Below are 15051 nucleotides of genomic sequence, written 5' to 3' on the forward strand. Positions count from 1 at the left end.
CTCAATTTAAAGCCATGCCCCCTCGTGCTGGATTTTTCCATCAGAGGAAAAAGGCTATCACTATCCACCCTATCTAAACCTCTAATCATCTTATATGTTTCAATAAGATCCCCTCTTAGCCGCCGCCTTTCCAGCGAAAACAATCCCAAATCCCTCAGCCTCTCCTCATAGGATCTCCCCTCCATACCAGGCAACATCCTGGTAAACCTCCTCTGCACCCTCTCCAAAGCCTCCACATCCTTCCTGTAATGTGGGGACCAGAACTGCACACAGTACTCCAAGTGCGGCCGCACCAGAGTTGTGTACAGTTGCAACATAACGCTACGACTCCTAAATTCAATCCCCCTACCAATAAACGCCAAGACACCATATGCCTTCTTAACAACCTTATCTACTTGATTCCCAACTTTCAGGGATCTATGCACACATACACCTAGATCCCTCTGCTCCTCCACACTATTCAAAGTCCTCCCGTTAGCCCTATACTCAACACATCTGTTATTCCTACCAAAGTGAATTACCTCACACTTCTCCGCATTAAACTCCATCCGCCACCTCTCGGCCCAACTTTGCAACCTGTCTAAGTCTTCCTGCAAACTACGACACCCTTCCTCACTGTCTACCACACCACCGACTTTGGTGTCATCAGCAAATTTGCTAATCCACCCAACTATACCCTCATCCAGATCATTAATAAATATTACAAACAGCAGTGGCCCCAAAACAGATCCCTGAGGTACACCACTTGTAACCGCACTCCATGATGAATATTTACTATCAACCACCACCCTCTGTTTCCTATCCGCTAGCCAATTCCTGATCCAATTTCCTAGATCACCCCCAATCCCATACATCTGCATTTTCTGCAGAAGCCTACCATGGTGAACCTTATCAAACGCCTTACTAAAATCCATATATACCACGTCCACTGCCTTGCCCCCATCCACCTCCTTGGTCACTTTCTCAAAAAACTCAATAAGGTTAGTAAGGCACGACCTACCTGCCACAAAACCATGCTGACTATCACCTATCAATTCATTACTCTCCAAATAACTATAAATCCTATCCCTTATAATTTTTTCCAACATCTTGCCGACAACAGAAGTGAGACTCACCGGTCTATAATTCCCGGGGAAGTCTCTGTTCCCCTTCTTAAACAATGGGACAACATTCGCTAACCTCCAATCTTCTGGTACTATACCAGAGGCCAACGACGACCTGAAGATCAGAGCCAGAGGCTCTGCAATCACTTCTCTTGCCTCCCAGAGAATCCTTGGATAAATCCCATCCGGACCAGGGGATTTATCTATTTTCAGACCCTCCAGAATATCCTGCACATCCTCCTTATCAACTGTAATACTGTCTATTCTACTCCCTTGCAACCCAGTGTCCTCCTCAGCTATATTCATGTCCCCTTGCGTGAACACCGAAGAGAAATATTGGTTCAATGCTTCACCAATCTCCTCCGGTTCCACACATAACTTCCCTCTGCCATCTATAACTGGCCCTAAACTTGCCCTAACCAACCTTCTGTTCTTGACATACCTATAGAACGCCTTAGGATTCTCTTTAACCCTATCCGCCAAAGTCTTCTCATGTCCCCTTTTAGCCCTTCTAAGCTCGCTCTTCAACTCCCTCTTAGCCAATCTAAAGCTTTCTAGTGCACTACCCGAGTGCTCACGTCTCATCCGAACATAAGCCTCCTTTTTCTTTTTAACCAACAAAGAAACTTTTTTGGTGCACCACGGTTCCCTAGCCCTACCAATTCCTCCTTGCCTGACAGGGACATACCTATCACAGACTCGCAGTAGCTGCTCCTTGAAAAAACTCCACATGTCGGACGTTCCCAGTCCCTGTAATCTCCTAGTCCAACCTATGTTTCCTAATTCTCTCCTAATAGCCTCATAATTACCCTTCCCCCAGCTAAAACCACTGGCCCGAGGTTCATGCCTATCCCTTTCCATCACTAAGGTGAACGTAACCGAATTGTGGTCACTATCACCAAAATGCACACCAACGTCCAAGTCTAGCACCTGGTCTGGCTCATTTCCCAGCACCAGATCCAATATAGCCTCACCTCTAGTTGGCCTGTCTACATACTGAGTCAAAAAAACCTTCCTGCACGCTTTGAACAAAAACTGACCCCTCTAACGAGCTAGAGCTATAACAATTCCAGTCAATATTAGTCAAGTTAAAATCCCCCATAACAATTGCCCTATTACTTTCACTCCTAAGCAGGATTGACTCCGCAATCCTTTCCTCAACCTCTCTAGAACTTTTAGGAGGTCTATAAAAGACTCCCAACAGGGTGACCTCTCCTCTCCTATTTCTAATCTCCGCCCATACTACCTCAACAGATAAGTCCTCATCAAACCTCCTCTCTGACACTGTGATACAATCTCTGACCAATAATGCTACCCCTCCCCCTCTTCTACCTCCTTCCCTACTTCGACTAAAACATTTGAACCCCGGGACCTGCAGCATCCATTCCTGCCCCTGCTCTATCCATGTCTCTGAAATAGCCACAACATCGAAGTCCCAGGTACTGATCCACGCTGCAAGTTCACCCACTTTATTGCGAATACTCCTGGCATTGAAGTATACACATTTCAAACCCTGCTCCACCCCACCTCTGCAATGCCGTGCATTGCAGTCCCCATCCATGCATCCCTCACTTTCAGCCCCACTACTCAGGATCCCTCCCCCCCCCCGAATCAGTTTAAACCTCCCTGCATGGCCTTAGCAAATTTACCCCCCAGGATATTGGTCCCCTTCTGATTAAGGTGTAGACCATCCTTCTCATAGAGGTCACACCTTCCCCAGTACGAGCCCCAATTGCTTAAGTACCTGAACCCCTCCCTCCTGCACCATCCCCTCAGCCATGAATTCAAACCTTCCCTCTCCCTATTCCTCTCTAAACTATCCCGTGGTACAGGCAAGAGTCCAGAGATAACCACTCTGTCAGTCTTGGCCTTTAGTTTCCACCCCAACTCCATAAATCCCTGCCTAATATCCCCTTCCCCTATCCTCCCTATGTCGTGTGTCCCCACATGTACAATAACTTGTGGTTTATCTCCCTCCCCCCTAAGAGTCCTGAATACCCTGTCAGACACATCCCGGACCCCAGCCCCTGGTAGGCAACACACCAACCCTGAGTCCCTACCTTTAGTTCCGACCCTCCTATCTGTCCCCTTAATTGTGGAGTCCCCAATCACAAGGCCCAGTCTTTTACAGCCCCTAACCACCTGAGCTTTCTCACTCGGCTCACCCCCAGAGATCTGCTCTCTATGCTCAGTTGATTCCTCCTCAACTGTAGCCTCCAGCACCGAAAACCTATTATGGTCTGTGTATGGTTTAGTGAGTGATGGTCTGTGTATGGTTTAGTGAGTGACGGTCTGTGTATGGTTTAGTGAGTGACGGTCTGTGTATGGTTTAGTGATTCACGGTCTGTGTATGGTTTAGTGAGTGACGGTCTGTGTACGGTTTAGTGAGTGATGGTCTGTGTATGGTTTAGTGAGGGACGGTCTGTGTATGGTTTAGTGAGTGACGGTCTGTGTATGGTTTAGTGAGTGACGGTCTGTGTATGATTTGGTGATTTACGGTCTGTGTATGGTTTAGTGAGTGACGGTCTGTGTATGGTTTAGTGAGTGATGGTCTGTGTATGTTTTAGTGAGTGACCGTCTGTGTATGGTTTAGTGAATGACGGTCTGTGTATGGTTTAGTGAGTGACGGTCTGTGTGTGGTTTAGTGAGTGACGGTCTGTGTATGGTTTAGTGAGTGACGGTCTGTGTACGGTTTAGTGAGTGATGATCTGTGTGTGGTTTAGTGAGTGACGGTCTGTGTGTGGTTTAGTGAGTGACGGTCTGTGTATGGTTTAGTGAGTGACGGTCTGTGTATGGTTTATTGAGTGACGGTCTGTGTATGGTTTAGTGAGTGACAGTCTGTGTATGGTTCATTGAGTGACGGTCTGTGTATGGTTTAGTGAGTGACAGTCTGTGTATGGTTTATTGAGTGACAGTCTGTGTATGGTTTATTGAGTGACGGTCTGTGTATGGTTTATTGAGTGACGGTCTGTGTATGGTTTAGTGAGTGACAGTCTGTGTATGGTTTAGTGAGTGACGGTCTGTGTATGGTTTAGTGAGTGATGGTCTGTGTATGGCTTAGTGAGTGATGGTCTGGTTATGGTTTAGTGAGTGACGGTCTGTGTATGGTTTAGTGAGTGATGATCTGTGTGTGGTTTAGTGAGTGATGGTCTGTGTGTGGTTTAGTGAGTGATGGTCTGTGTATGGTTTAGTGAGTGATGGTCTGTGTATGGTTTAGTGAGTGACGGTCTGTGTACGGTTTAGTGAGTGATGGTCTGTGTATGGTTTAGTGAGGGACGGTCTGTGTATGGTTTAGTGAGTGACGGTCTGTGTATGGTTTAGTGAGTGACGGTCTGTGTATGATTTGGTGATTCACGGTCTGTGTATGGTTTAGTGAGTGACGGTCTGTGTATGGTTTAGTGAGTGATGGTCTGTGTATGGTTTAGTGAGTGACGGTCTGTGTATGGTTTAGTGAATGACGGTCTGTGTATGGTTTAGTGAGTGACGGTCTGTGTGTGGTTTAGTGAGTGACGGTCTGTGTATGGTTTAGTGAGTGATGGTCTGTGTATGGTTTAGTGAGTGATGATCTGTGTGTGGTTTAGTGAGTGACGGTCTGTGTATGGTTTAGTGAGTGACGGTCTGTGTATGGTTTATTGAGTGACGGTCTGTGTATGGTTTAGTGAGTGACAGTCTGTGTATGGTTCATTGAGTGACGGTCTGTGTATGGTTTAGTGAGTGACAGTCTGTGTATGGTTTATTGAGTGACAGTCTGTGTATGGTTTATTGAGTGACGGTCTGTGTATGGTTTATTGAGTGACGGTCTGTGTATGGTTTATTGAGTGACGGTCTGTGTATGGTTTAGTGAGTGACAGTCTGTGTATGGTTTAGTGAGTGACGGTCTGTGTATGGTTTAGTGAGTGATGGTCTGTGTATGGCTTAGTGAGTGATGGTCTGGTTATGGTTTAGTGAGTGACGGTCTGTGTATGGTTTAGTGAGTGATGGTCTGTGTATGGTTTAGTGAGTGACAGTCTGTGTATGGTTTAGTGAGTGATGGTCTGTGTATGGCTTAGTGAGTGATGGTCTGTGTATGGTTTAGTGAGTGACGGTCTGTGTATGACGGAAGGTGTAGGTATATCACAGGTTTTACAGAATATGGGCACAAAGGCAGCTGAACAAGCTGAGTAGGAAATGGATGTGATTCTGATTAAGAAAGGAGAGAAAGGATACAGCGCTGGAGATAGGGTGGGGAGCAGATAGAATCTGAAACTGAGGCCCACAATAGACAGTAATTTGGACAAGATGAAAAGTTTTTCTCATTCCTGCTTTGTTCTTGAGTAATATTTTTAACTAACGTGGCAGGTGAATAGGCCATAACCCCAGATGACTATAGGCTGCTCGCGCCCTCTGAGGGGAGAGCTGACTGGTGGAGATTTAACCTGAGGGTCACCACACCTCAGGCGAGGGGGAAGGTTGAGACAGGTTAGTACAGGAATTGAACCCATATTGTTGGCATCATTCTGCATCATAAACCAGCTGTCCAGCCAATTGAGCTAAACCAATAAGTGCTGCAAAGCGGATAGGTTTATATTGTGACTCAGCTGCTCTTTGGGTGACTGTAGATTATGAATTTTATTAACGCAAACCTTGCATATAAACCTCAGTGAGATTGTAGCGTCATAGGTCACAAAATCTCTCTGATACATCTTTCCTAAAATATCTTTTTGATTGATACGTGTATTGAATGTAGATTGAATGTCAGTTTGGCAAAGCACAATTAAATCTTTTCTTAATATTATCGTGCAAAGTATTTTGCACAATTGTGATTTTCATTATTACCCCACGATCTAATGAAAATTGGACGGCTGTGCATTAGTTGCCTGCCAACTTAATTTGCAGCGATGATTTCTTTCCTTCTTTGTATTCCCTTGTTGCGTATGTTAACAAGATCCTCCCTTGATTTCCGGTTTAACTCTGAACTTCCTCATCCTTTTCTATATTGCCACAAAAGAATGGGACAAAGCAACAATAACAAAGGAACAATGCTGGGGACTCAATCAGCCATCCTCTTCCTTCTGGATATCCTTGGGTGTAAGTGAAATTGGCAAGTGCAACTTGCTGCTATATCCGCTCAGCATCCTAAACCTCTGTGCTAAAAAAACTTTTGATGTTTTGGACCTCAGATTAATTATTTTTCAACAGACTGAAGTATCCTAACTACACCCAAAGCTGTTTTTATTACTAAGTGTTACTTAACAATAAGGAATTGCAGCCTTTTATAAACAGAGAGAGACACCAACAATGACACTTGGAGCAAATCTGCTGATAAAGACCCAGCTGTTTGACATAAATCTTATTACAAAGCAGTGGATTAAACAATCAAATAATAAAACTTTTAACATCTTCTTGATTCAGTCTATTTATTTATTTGGAATGTTTTCAAAGCGAGGTTTCCCTACTCTCTAAGATGTGCTCCTGTAATGGTTATGTTACTGGAGTAGAGTTCAAATTCCACTGGTAAAGTTTAAGAAATTGAAATGTGTCCCAAAGTTGAAAATAAAAGAATTGATGTCAGTGAAATGTGACGTTGCGACCTGTCAGATTATTATAAAAACCCAGATGTCCCAGAGAAACAAGTCTGCTGAGCCACACCCACACTGATTTTGGAGCTTTGTGGGAATGTCACTAATCCAGAGGCCCTGGCTAATGTTCTGGGAACATGGGTTCAAATCCCATCACGACAGCTGGTAGAATTTAAATTCAATTAATAAATCTGGAATTGAAAGCTAGTCTCAGTAGTGGCACCATGAAACTATCATCAATTGTTGTAAAGACCTATCTGCTTCACTAACGTCCTTGAGGGAAGAAAATCTGCCGTCCCTTCCAAGTCTGGGCCATGTAGCTTTCTTTTCCTTCTGGGATGTGCCTCAAGACACACAGCAATATGGTTGATTTTTAATTGCCTTCAGCAGTGATCTAGCAAGGCAGGTGGTTATAGCAAACGTTAAAATATCACCTAATTAGCACAATCAAAAACTGACCTTGTTAGCAAAGCACATTTTAGACCATAAGACCATAAAACATAGGAATTAAGCCACTCGGCCCATCGAGTCTGCTCCGCCATTCAATCATGGCTGTTTCTTTTTCTCATCCTCATTCTCCTACCTTTTCCAAGAGATTAAATTTAAAAATTAAGGAGATTTGAAGTGCCTGGAACTTATCTTCAAATTAGAATTTATCAATTGTTCTTGTAGAAGTGCTGGGTTCCAGTGACTGGCGACCAAGGACTGAGAACAACAATAGTTATTAAGTATTTTGAGCAGCTCTTACATGCTGCAACTCTGCCCACGCTTCAGGACAACTCCCGCTCTTCCAACACGTGACCCCCTTAAGTAACTTCACCAAGGTAACCATGCGGCCACTTGGACTACGTCTACCCTGTTTAAATTGGGACAACTGGTGTACTGAAATATAATGGTGTGCGCGAACAGTCACTGGATGCAAACTATAACATACAAATTGAACAGTCCAACAACACATAACTATTTACATTGTGTGAAACATGGATTAAGCTGCTGCAGCTGGTGCATAGCCCATCGTGTCTCCTCCCCTTTCTTTGTTTAAACAAACAAAGGCCAGTTATAGACTAGTCCGTGACAAAGTCCTGAAACCTTCTATTTGGTTTCGTCATGTTTCCTCAGAAGGAGCTCTTCAAAATGCAGGTAATGAAAATTTAACAAAACCTACTCCAACTTACAAATCAAAGGAAGGGTTTAATAAAGAAACTTCATTACTCCAAACTTGGGGCCACGCCCTGGGCCACTCCAAGTTTCCCACAATTCCAAACAGATTCTTATTTATAGTGAGTCAGCTGGTCAGCTGACTATTACATCACTCTGTAATTGGTTCCATGGTTTACTGGGTCAGCTGGCCCTTACATCTTGTTCCCATTGGTCACATTGCATCCAATATAAATGTCCGTGGTTACATTCTAACAAGTCATACACTCTGGGCATGTGATTGTGCCAGTTGGCTATGCTGGGGATGCTCTTGGGCTGGTGTGGATGACATCAGGCATTCCATCGGTGTATCCAGTGGTTGTAGGGCCTGCTGCGTAGACCTCTGGAGGAACCTCTATTTCGACTGGTGTAGGGGGCTGTATTGTAGGTTGGATAGTTGGGGTATGGTTCCGATCCCTGTAGTCAGTAACACTGGTTTTATAGATAGTCGATATGAGGCGGTTTGGCTGCGGGAAATGGCTGTGTATCACCACCAACTTGTGCTGGCCGGGTGTGGTCTGGATCCAGGCTGTTTGACCAGGTGTTAAGGACCAAGTTTATGAGCGTTTTGATTATAGTACCTTTTCCCTCTTAGTTGGCACCGCTCCCTGAGGTCACCACTCACTTTTGTTTCGATATTGGGCTGTGAGGGCCTGGGCAATGGATTGTGGTCCTGGTGCACCTGGAGAAGTCACTGTGCTGGTGAGGGCAGACCCTGTATTGGGACATTTCACAGGCTGCGGAATGCAGCATCATAATCTGTGTGGTTTTGGGCACATTTCATAAGTAGGTGTTTGGCTGAGTGTACCGCCCGTTCCACCAGGCCTTTGGACTGTGGGTATTGGGGGCTGCTCATGATGTGCCTTGGGCCGATTCTCCCATCCTGAAGCGCATGTTTTTTGGCACGTCGGGTTGGGAGATGTGCGTGTTGGCCATTTTGCAGGATTCGCGTATGCATTCCCTACGCGTGCGCGTCTCCCACAGCCAGAGAACAGTCGCAGTTGGGACTGCGCTGGAAACCAGCGGGAAGAGAGGTAAGTCATTTAAATCTATTTTTAATGTATTTTAAATGTGATTATCATGCCCGGCACGGAATTCTCCAGGCCCGATAGCATCTCCCACCCCGCCAGGAGTATTTCATTCCGGCGGGGTTTACACTAGCTCCCCATTTGCAGGGAACTAGCGGGAGACTCCACCGGAGTGACGGGAGGCAATCAGGCCCCCCCAGGGGGTCAGGCGGTGGGGGGGGTGGTGCCCCCTGGGCATGGGCACCCTGGCGGTTCTAGCCTGTGCCCCCTGACACTGCCCAAGGGGCAAAGTGCCCATGCCCAGGGGGCACCTTGGCACTGCCCACCGGGCATCGCTCAGGGGGCGGGGCCAAGAGGGCAGGGACATGGGATGGGACCTAGGGCCTATGGGGGGCGGGGCCTAGGGACCGATTGGTGGGGAATGCTGTGCAGGCTGCGATCGGGGTTGGGGGGACAGCACTGTGAGGGTCCCGGGCTGCATGCGCAGAGGCCTGGAACTGTCAGACTCCAGCGTGAATAGGCCTCACCTCCCCAAGCTTTTAATTATATTCACAATTGTGACCTCTGCAGTGCACAGAGTGTGGGAGATTCGAGCCTGAACTCCCACTGAAAAAACAATTGTCATTTATACAATTTTTCTCACCAATTCAACACTTAGAATATTTTTGGGAGAATTAGGCCCCTTATGTGCGTACAAAGGTCCTAAGGTCAGTGGAGACAAACTGACGAGACCCATCCATCATTATCTTCTGAGGGGTGCCATGTGTGGCCAAGTATCTCTTGAACTTGGAGATGACCATTTTACTCATCATGTCTGGCAGGTAGTCGCGTTCAAACCACCCAGAGTACAATCAATTAAGACCAAATGTTGTTTACAATTCCACTGGAAGATGCCAGCTACTATAAATGACTATGGGAGGTCTGGGACCTTCTGTAAGTGCAGTAGCTTTTTGGCTTAATACGGCTTGAGTGCATTGCATGGTGCACATCTGGAGACTTCCCATTCCATGTCAGCCTACATTGAGGGCCAGTATAGTGATTCCATCACTCTGTGCCTGGTTGCTTCCTGCCCGGGGTGCCCTTGGTGGAGTTTCTGGGTTTGGTACCTCTGCAGGGAGGTGGGAATGATGAATCGCTGACCATGCAGTATCAGTCTGTCCTGTATGGTCAGTTAATCTCTGATAGTGAAGAATGTGGAGCTGACTGCATGTGATATTTGCCTGTAAATCATCTTAGAGTTCCTGATTCTACAAGAGGACAGCACCTCTATAACCAGGATGTCACTGTCCTTCTCACACTCTGCCTGCTCAGCAGTGGGTAGGAAGGCTCTGGAAAGGACACCAACAAGCTACAGCTCCTTACCATGCTTGTAGATGACACTGAGGTTGTGACGCTGCAGTGTGAGCATCACGAGCTACACTTGTACAGACACAGTGTGGACAGGATATTTTAGAATAGTGGGGCGGCATGGTGGCAAAGTAGTTCGCTCTGCTGCTTCATAGTGCCAGGGACCCGGGTTCGATTCCCAGTTTGGGTCATTGTCTGTGTGGAGTTTGCATGTTCTCCCCGTGTCTGTGTGGGTTTCCTTTGGGTGCTCCGGTTTCCTCCCACAGCCTGAACGATGTGCTGGTTAGGTGGATTGGCCATGCTAAATTCTCCCTCAGTGTACCTGAACAGGAGCTGGAGTGTAGCGATTAGGGGAATTTCACAGTAACTTCATTGCAGTGTTAATGTAAGCCTTACTTGTGACTAATTAATAAACTTTAGTGAGGAGAGGCTGATGATCCATTTTAACACTTACCGGCTGACCAGATATGAGGTCATTAAATTTCTGACAGGCAAAAACTAGAGTGAGGAGTTCCTTTTTGATCTGTACGTAACGAGTCTCCATGTCAGTGAGGGCCCCTGAAGGCCATTCTGGCTGCAGACTGCACCAAGTCAGTGCTGGGAGACATCGCTGATATAAGTATGGGTGCTCGAACATTGAAGCATTATAGCACGGGGGTGTGGGGTGGGGTGCTGCAAGTGCCTGTTTGAGTGTGTTGAAGACTCCTGTGTGATGCTCCTGTCAACACTATTCAATGTCCTGGTGGAGGAGCTGTCCAGTGACTGTTACAATGAACTTGGAAAGATAATTTGCCATGCCAAGGAAGCGCTGCAAAGCTAGATCTGTCATATAGCCATTGTCTGGATCTGGCTTCACACCATCGGCTGTGAGCAAGTGCCCCACATGGGGAGCGAGGTTGACCCAGAATCTGCATTTAGCAATGTTGAGTTAAACCCCTGTGTGGTCCTGATTCTGTCGAGGATCAAACAAAGACGTGCATCATGTTCTTGCGCTCACTCACTCAAACCAGGATGTCATTGATGATGGTTTCCTGCAAAGAGCTGCTCCACGTACTGTTGGAAAACCTCACTGCCAGTGGAGATCCCATTGGGCATGTGGAGGAAACGGGATCTGCCCAACAGAGACATGAATGTAGTGAGTTTTGAAGATTCTTCATCCAGCGGGATTTGCCAGAACCTGCATTTCTCATCCGAGGTGCTGAGAACATTGGCAGTGGGCATGTCAGCTATCACCTGCTTAACCGTCTTCATAGGGTGATGAGCAGGGCCTTGTTCAGGTGAACTGGCGCGATGCAGGTCCTGACCGTGCCTTCATTCTTTACTGCAGCCACCATTGCTGAGCCCACTCTGTGGCCTCGTCCACGAGGAGCTTTGACACCCATCCAGTCCAGCTGATCAACTACGTTCTGCTTCATCGTTGGGGGACTCTTCCTGGAGCAGAGACTGCGGGTGATATCGAGTCATCCAGCCTCAAGTGATATGTTACAGGAAGCTTCCCAACGACTCCCGGCTGAATAGATCTTTATATTTTATCATTTCTGGGGTCTGATGCTGCAGAGTGCGTAGACCTGGGCCGAGGTGGATTAACCCCAGTCTGATGCTGTCCCAAAGACCTAACAGCAGCTTTACATTCTGGTCAATGAGATGAAACTGGAAGCTGCCCTGTGTGCAGTGGAGAGTGGCTACACCTTCTGTGTGGATAGTTTGTCCGCCATACACTGCAAGGTTCACCTGGGTGTTAGGGTCCGGTGCAGCATATTCCCCACAGCAGCTGCCTGGGCAGTGCGTTGTGCTTTGCTCCAGTACTCACTGTGCGTTGTGCTTTGCTCCAGTACTCACTCACTCACTCACTCACTACTCACAGTGCGTAGTGCTTCGCTTCGCTTCACTCACTCACTTTCTTTCTCTCTCTCTCTTAGAATCTTAGAAACCTTACAGCACAGAGAAAGGCCATTCGGCCCATCGAGTCTGCACCGACCACAATCCCACCCAGGCCCTACCCCCATATCCCTATATATTTACCCACTAATCCCTCTAACCTACGCATCCCAGGACACTAAGGGCAATTTTAGCATGGCCAATCAACCTAACCCGCACATCTTTGGACTGTGGGAGGAAACCGGAGCACCCGGAGGAAACCCACGCAGACACGAAGAGAATGTGCAAACTCCACACAGACAGTGACCCAAGCTGGGAATCGAACCCAGGTCCCTGGAGCTGTGAAGCAGCAGTGCTAACCACTGTGCTACCGTGCCGCCCAACTCTCTTTCTCTCTCTCTTTCTCTCTCTCTCCCTCCCTCCCTCCCTCCCACCCACCCATCCACCCACTCATTCACTCACTCACACATTCACTTGCTCATCATTCACTCATTATCTCACTGTAAAATTTGGGGAACTTTGAACTCTTATCTGAAAGTGGAGTTGAGCAGCACGGTGGCACAGTGGTTAGCGCTGCTGCCTCACAGTGCCAAGGACCTGGGTTCGATTCCTGGCTTGGCTCACTGTCTGTGTGGAGTTTGCACAATCAAATAACTCAAGCAAATAGAGAATTTGAACAGAAGGACTAGTGCTTCGACATGAAGAGCTCAGCACAATTGGAGCCAAAGTGATCCCCTGAAGTAGTTTCAGTCAACAGGGGGAGCATTTAGAGATGGGTTTCTCAGGTTGAGTTATAAATTGGCCTAAGTTTTTACCTGGCTTTTCCCCAGTAAATCAGCTGATTGTGAGGGGATAGGCTGGGTGGACCAGAAGGTCATTTCCAATCGGTCATTGTTGGTATGTGTGTGGTATTATTGAAAATGGTTTGCTCTTGTGTGATTGCATTAATAATCTGTGGGTACAGGGAGTAGTGGCACCTTCACTGTAACTGCAGATCAACACTCCCAGAACCCCTGGGGGCATGGTTCAAATGTCGCCTTCCAGAATTCTCCAGAACACTCCATGCTCTGCCCTCTTGGGGCACTGGGACTCCTGTGGAATATGGACCTGTGTGAGAATAGCAAGGGTGTGAAGTTAAACCTGGTGTAAATCAGGCATGATGTGGAGATGCCGGCGTTGGACTGGGGTAAACACAGTAAGAAGTTTAACAACACCAGGTTAAAGTCCAACAGGTTTATTTGGTCGCAAAAGCCACAAGCTTTCGGAGCCTTAAGCCCCTTCTTCAGGTGACTCACCTGGTGTTGTTAAACTTCTTACTGTGTAAATTAGGCATCACAGTGACTCTCGGGAGGAGTGAGACTCACTCCAGCCTCACTCTGCTCCACTCCACTGTCCAGTCCCAGACCTGACTCTGGATCGAGACTGCAGCAACACTGCATTGCACACTGACTCTCCATGTGGAGTGAGTGCAGCCTCAACATGACTGTCATGCTGGGGATTTCAGCATTCTCAATACATGCACAGTCTCTCTGATTGAAATTTGAAACTAAGACAGAAATTCACATCAAATCAGAATGAGCAATGACTTGGTTCGGTTATATTTCCCTTAAGCAACATACATGAAAACTGGGCAAGCTGCTTTAACTTTGCAACTTTGTGTTAACTGTTTCTACTAACAAATACCAGCTCAATGTTCTGACACCTCTCCTGTGGAGCTTCAAGTACTTGGACTACATTTGATCCCGTAAATGAGTCTTCATTATCAGTCTTTTACACAACTACAAATATGCATTTTTGTAATTTTCCCTGTGGAATATTGTGTTGGTGTTTGCGATGTTTGCTGCTAGCACGCGATGCTAACCCTGTCTATTCAAAAGGAGCAGTGAATTGAGAAGCCGGTGTTGAATATTCAGTCATATCTCAGGCATGGATGCAGCGAGCAGCAGGCATCTGCTGTTCATTAACCTTTGCTGATCTTTAAGTCTGAATTGCAGGAATGCTAACTTCCTGTTATTGGTTGGAGATGGTGTTTGGATCACACGCCATGAGAGTCAGCCTGTTTTCTTACAGCAAACTCTTGCTTCTTTTTCACCCACTTGACAACATGGCAGGAAATATAGCTCACCTCGCTCCTCAGAACATGGTTCTAGCCTGAGTGAGACTCCCAAGGCTATAGGAATAAAGAACATTGAAGCTTATTGTTTACAAGGCACACAGGGAAGGGCCACTCTTGTAGGCTTGAGGGGAGCAGTCCAGTATTGTATGAGCTCTGGCTTAATTTCTGATCTCGCTGTCTCTCTGAATTTACACTGGATCTGCTTCAACTCTCACAGTGAATGCAGACAGAGGCGGCAATAGCACAGAGATGCTGCGCATGTCTGAACTCATGCTGTGTCTGTCTGGACTCACACAGATCTGTCTGGACTCATGCTGTGTCTGCCTGGACTCGTGCAGATCTGTCTGGACTCATGCTGTGTCTGTCTGGACTCATGCGGATCTGTCTGGACCCATACTGTGTCTGCCTGGACTTATGTGGATCTGTCTGCTTTTCCTTCGGGTTTGACACTAACTTCAACTTTTTAAGTGGGAAGCAGAAGATCACCTCCAGTGATAAACAAGAGTTCGAGCATCTGGTAGAAGCGGCTGAGAGACTTCACTGGTGCATTCTGGGAGAGGTCGGACCAGCAACATTTACCAAAAAGTGGGAAGCAGAAGATCTGGTGTCAAGGAGCGGTAAACCCGAAACACTACATTACTGTTTCCCTCCCTCCCTCCTCCTCTAACCAAAAAAAGAGGCCACTGTAAGAAGGTAAAAGTGAAGGTAAGAGTTTTATAAATTTTCTCAAATAATTTAGTTGGTGCTCGAAATGTCAGTCAGTGGGGTTAAGTGCCGCATGTGTGAGATGTGGGAGATCCGTGACGCTTCCAGCGTCTCGGACG

This window comes from Mustelus asterias, chromosome 19 (genome assembly GCF_964213995.1).
Source record: "Mustelus asterias chromosome 19, sMusAst1.hap1.1, whole genome shotgun sequence".
In the NCBI taxonomy this organism is placed as follows: domain Eukaryota; kingdom Metazoa; phylum Chordata; class Chondrichthyes; order Carcharhiniformes; family Triakidae; genus Mustelus; species Mustelus asterias.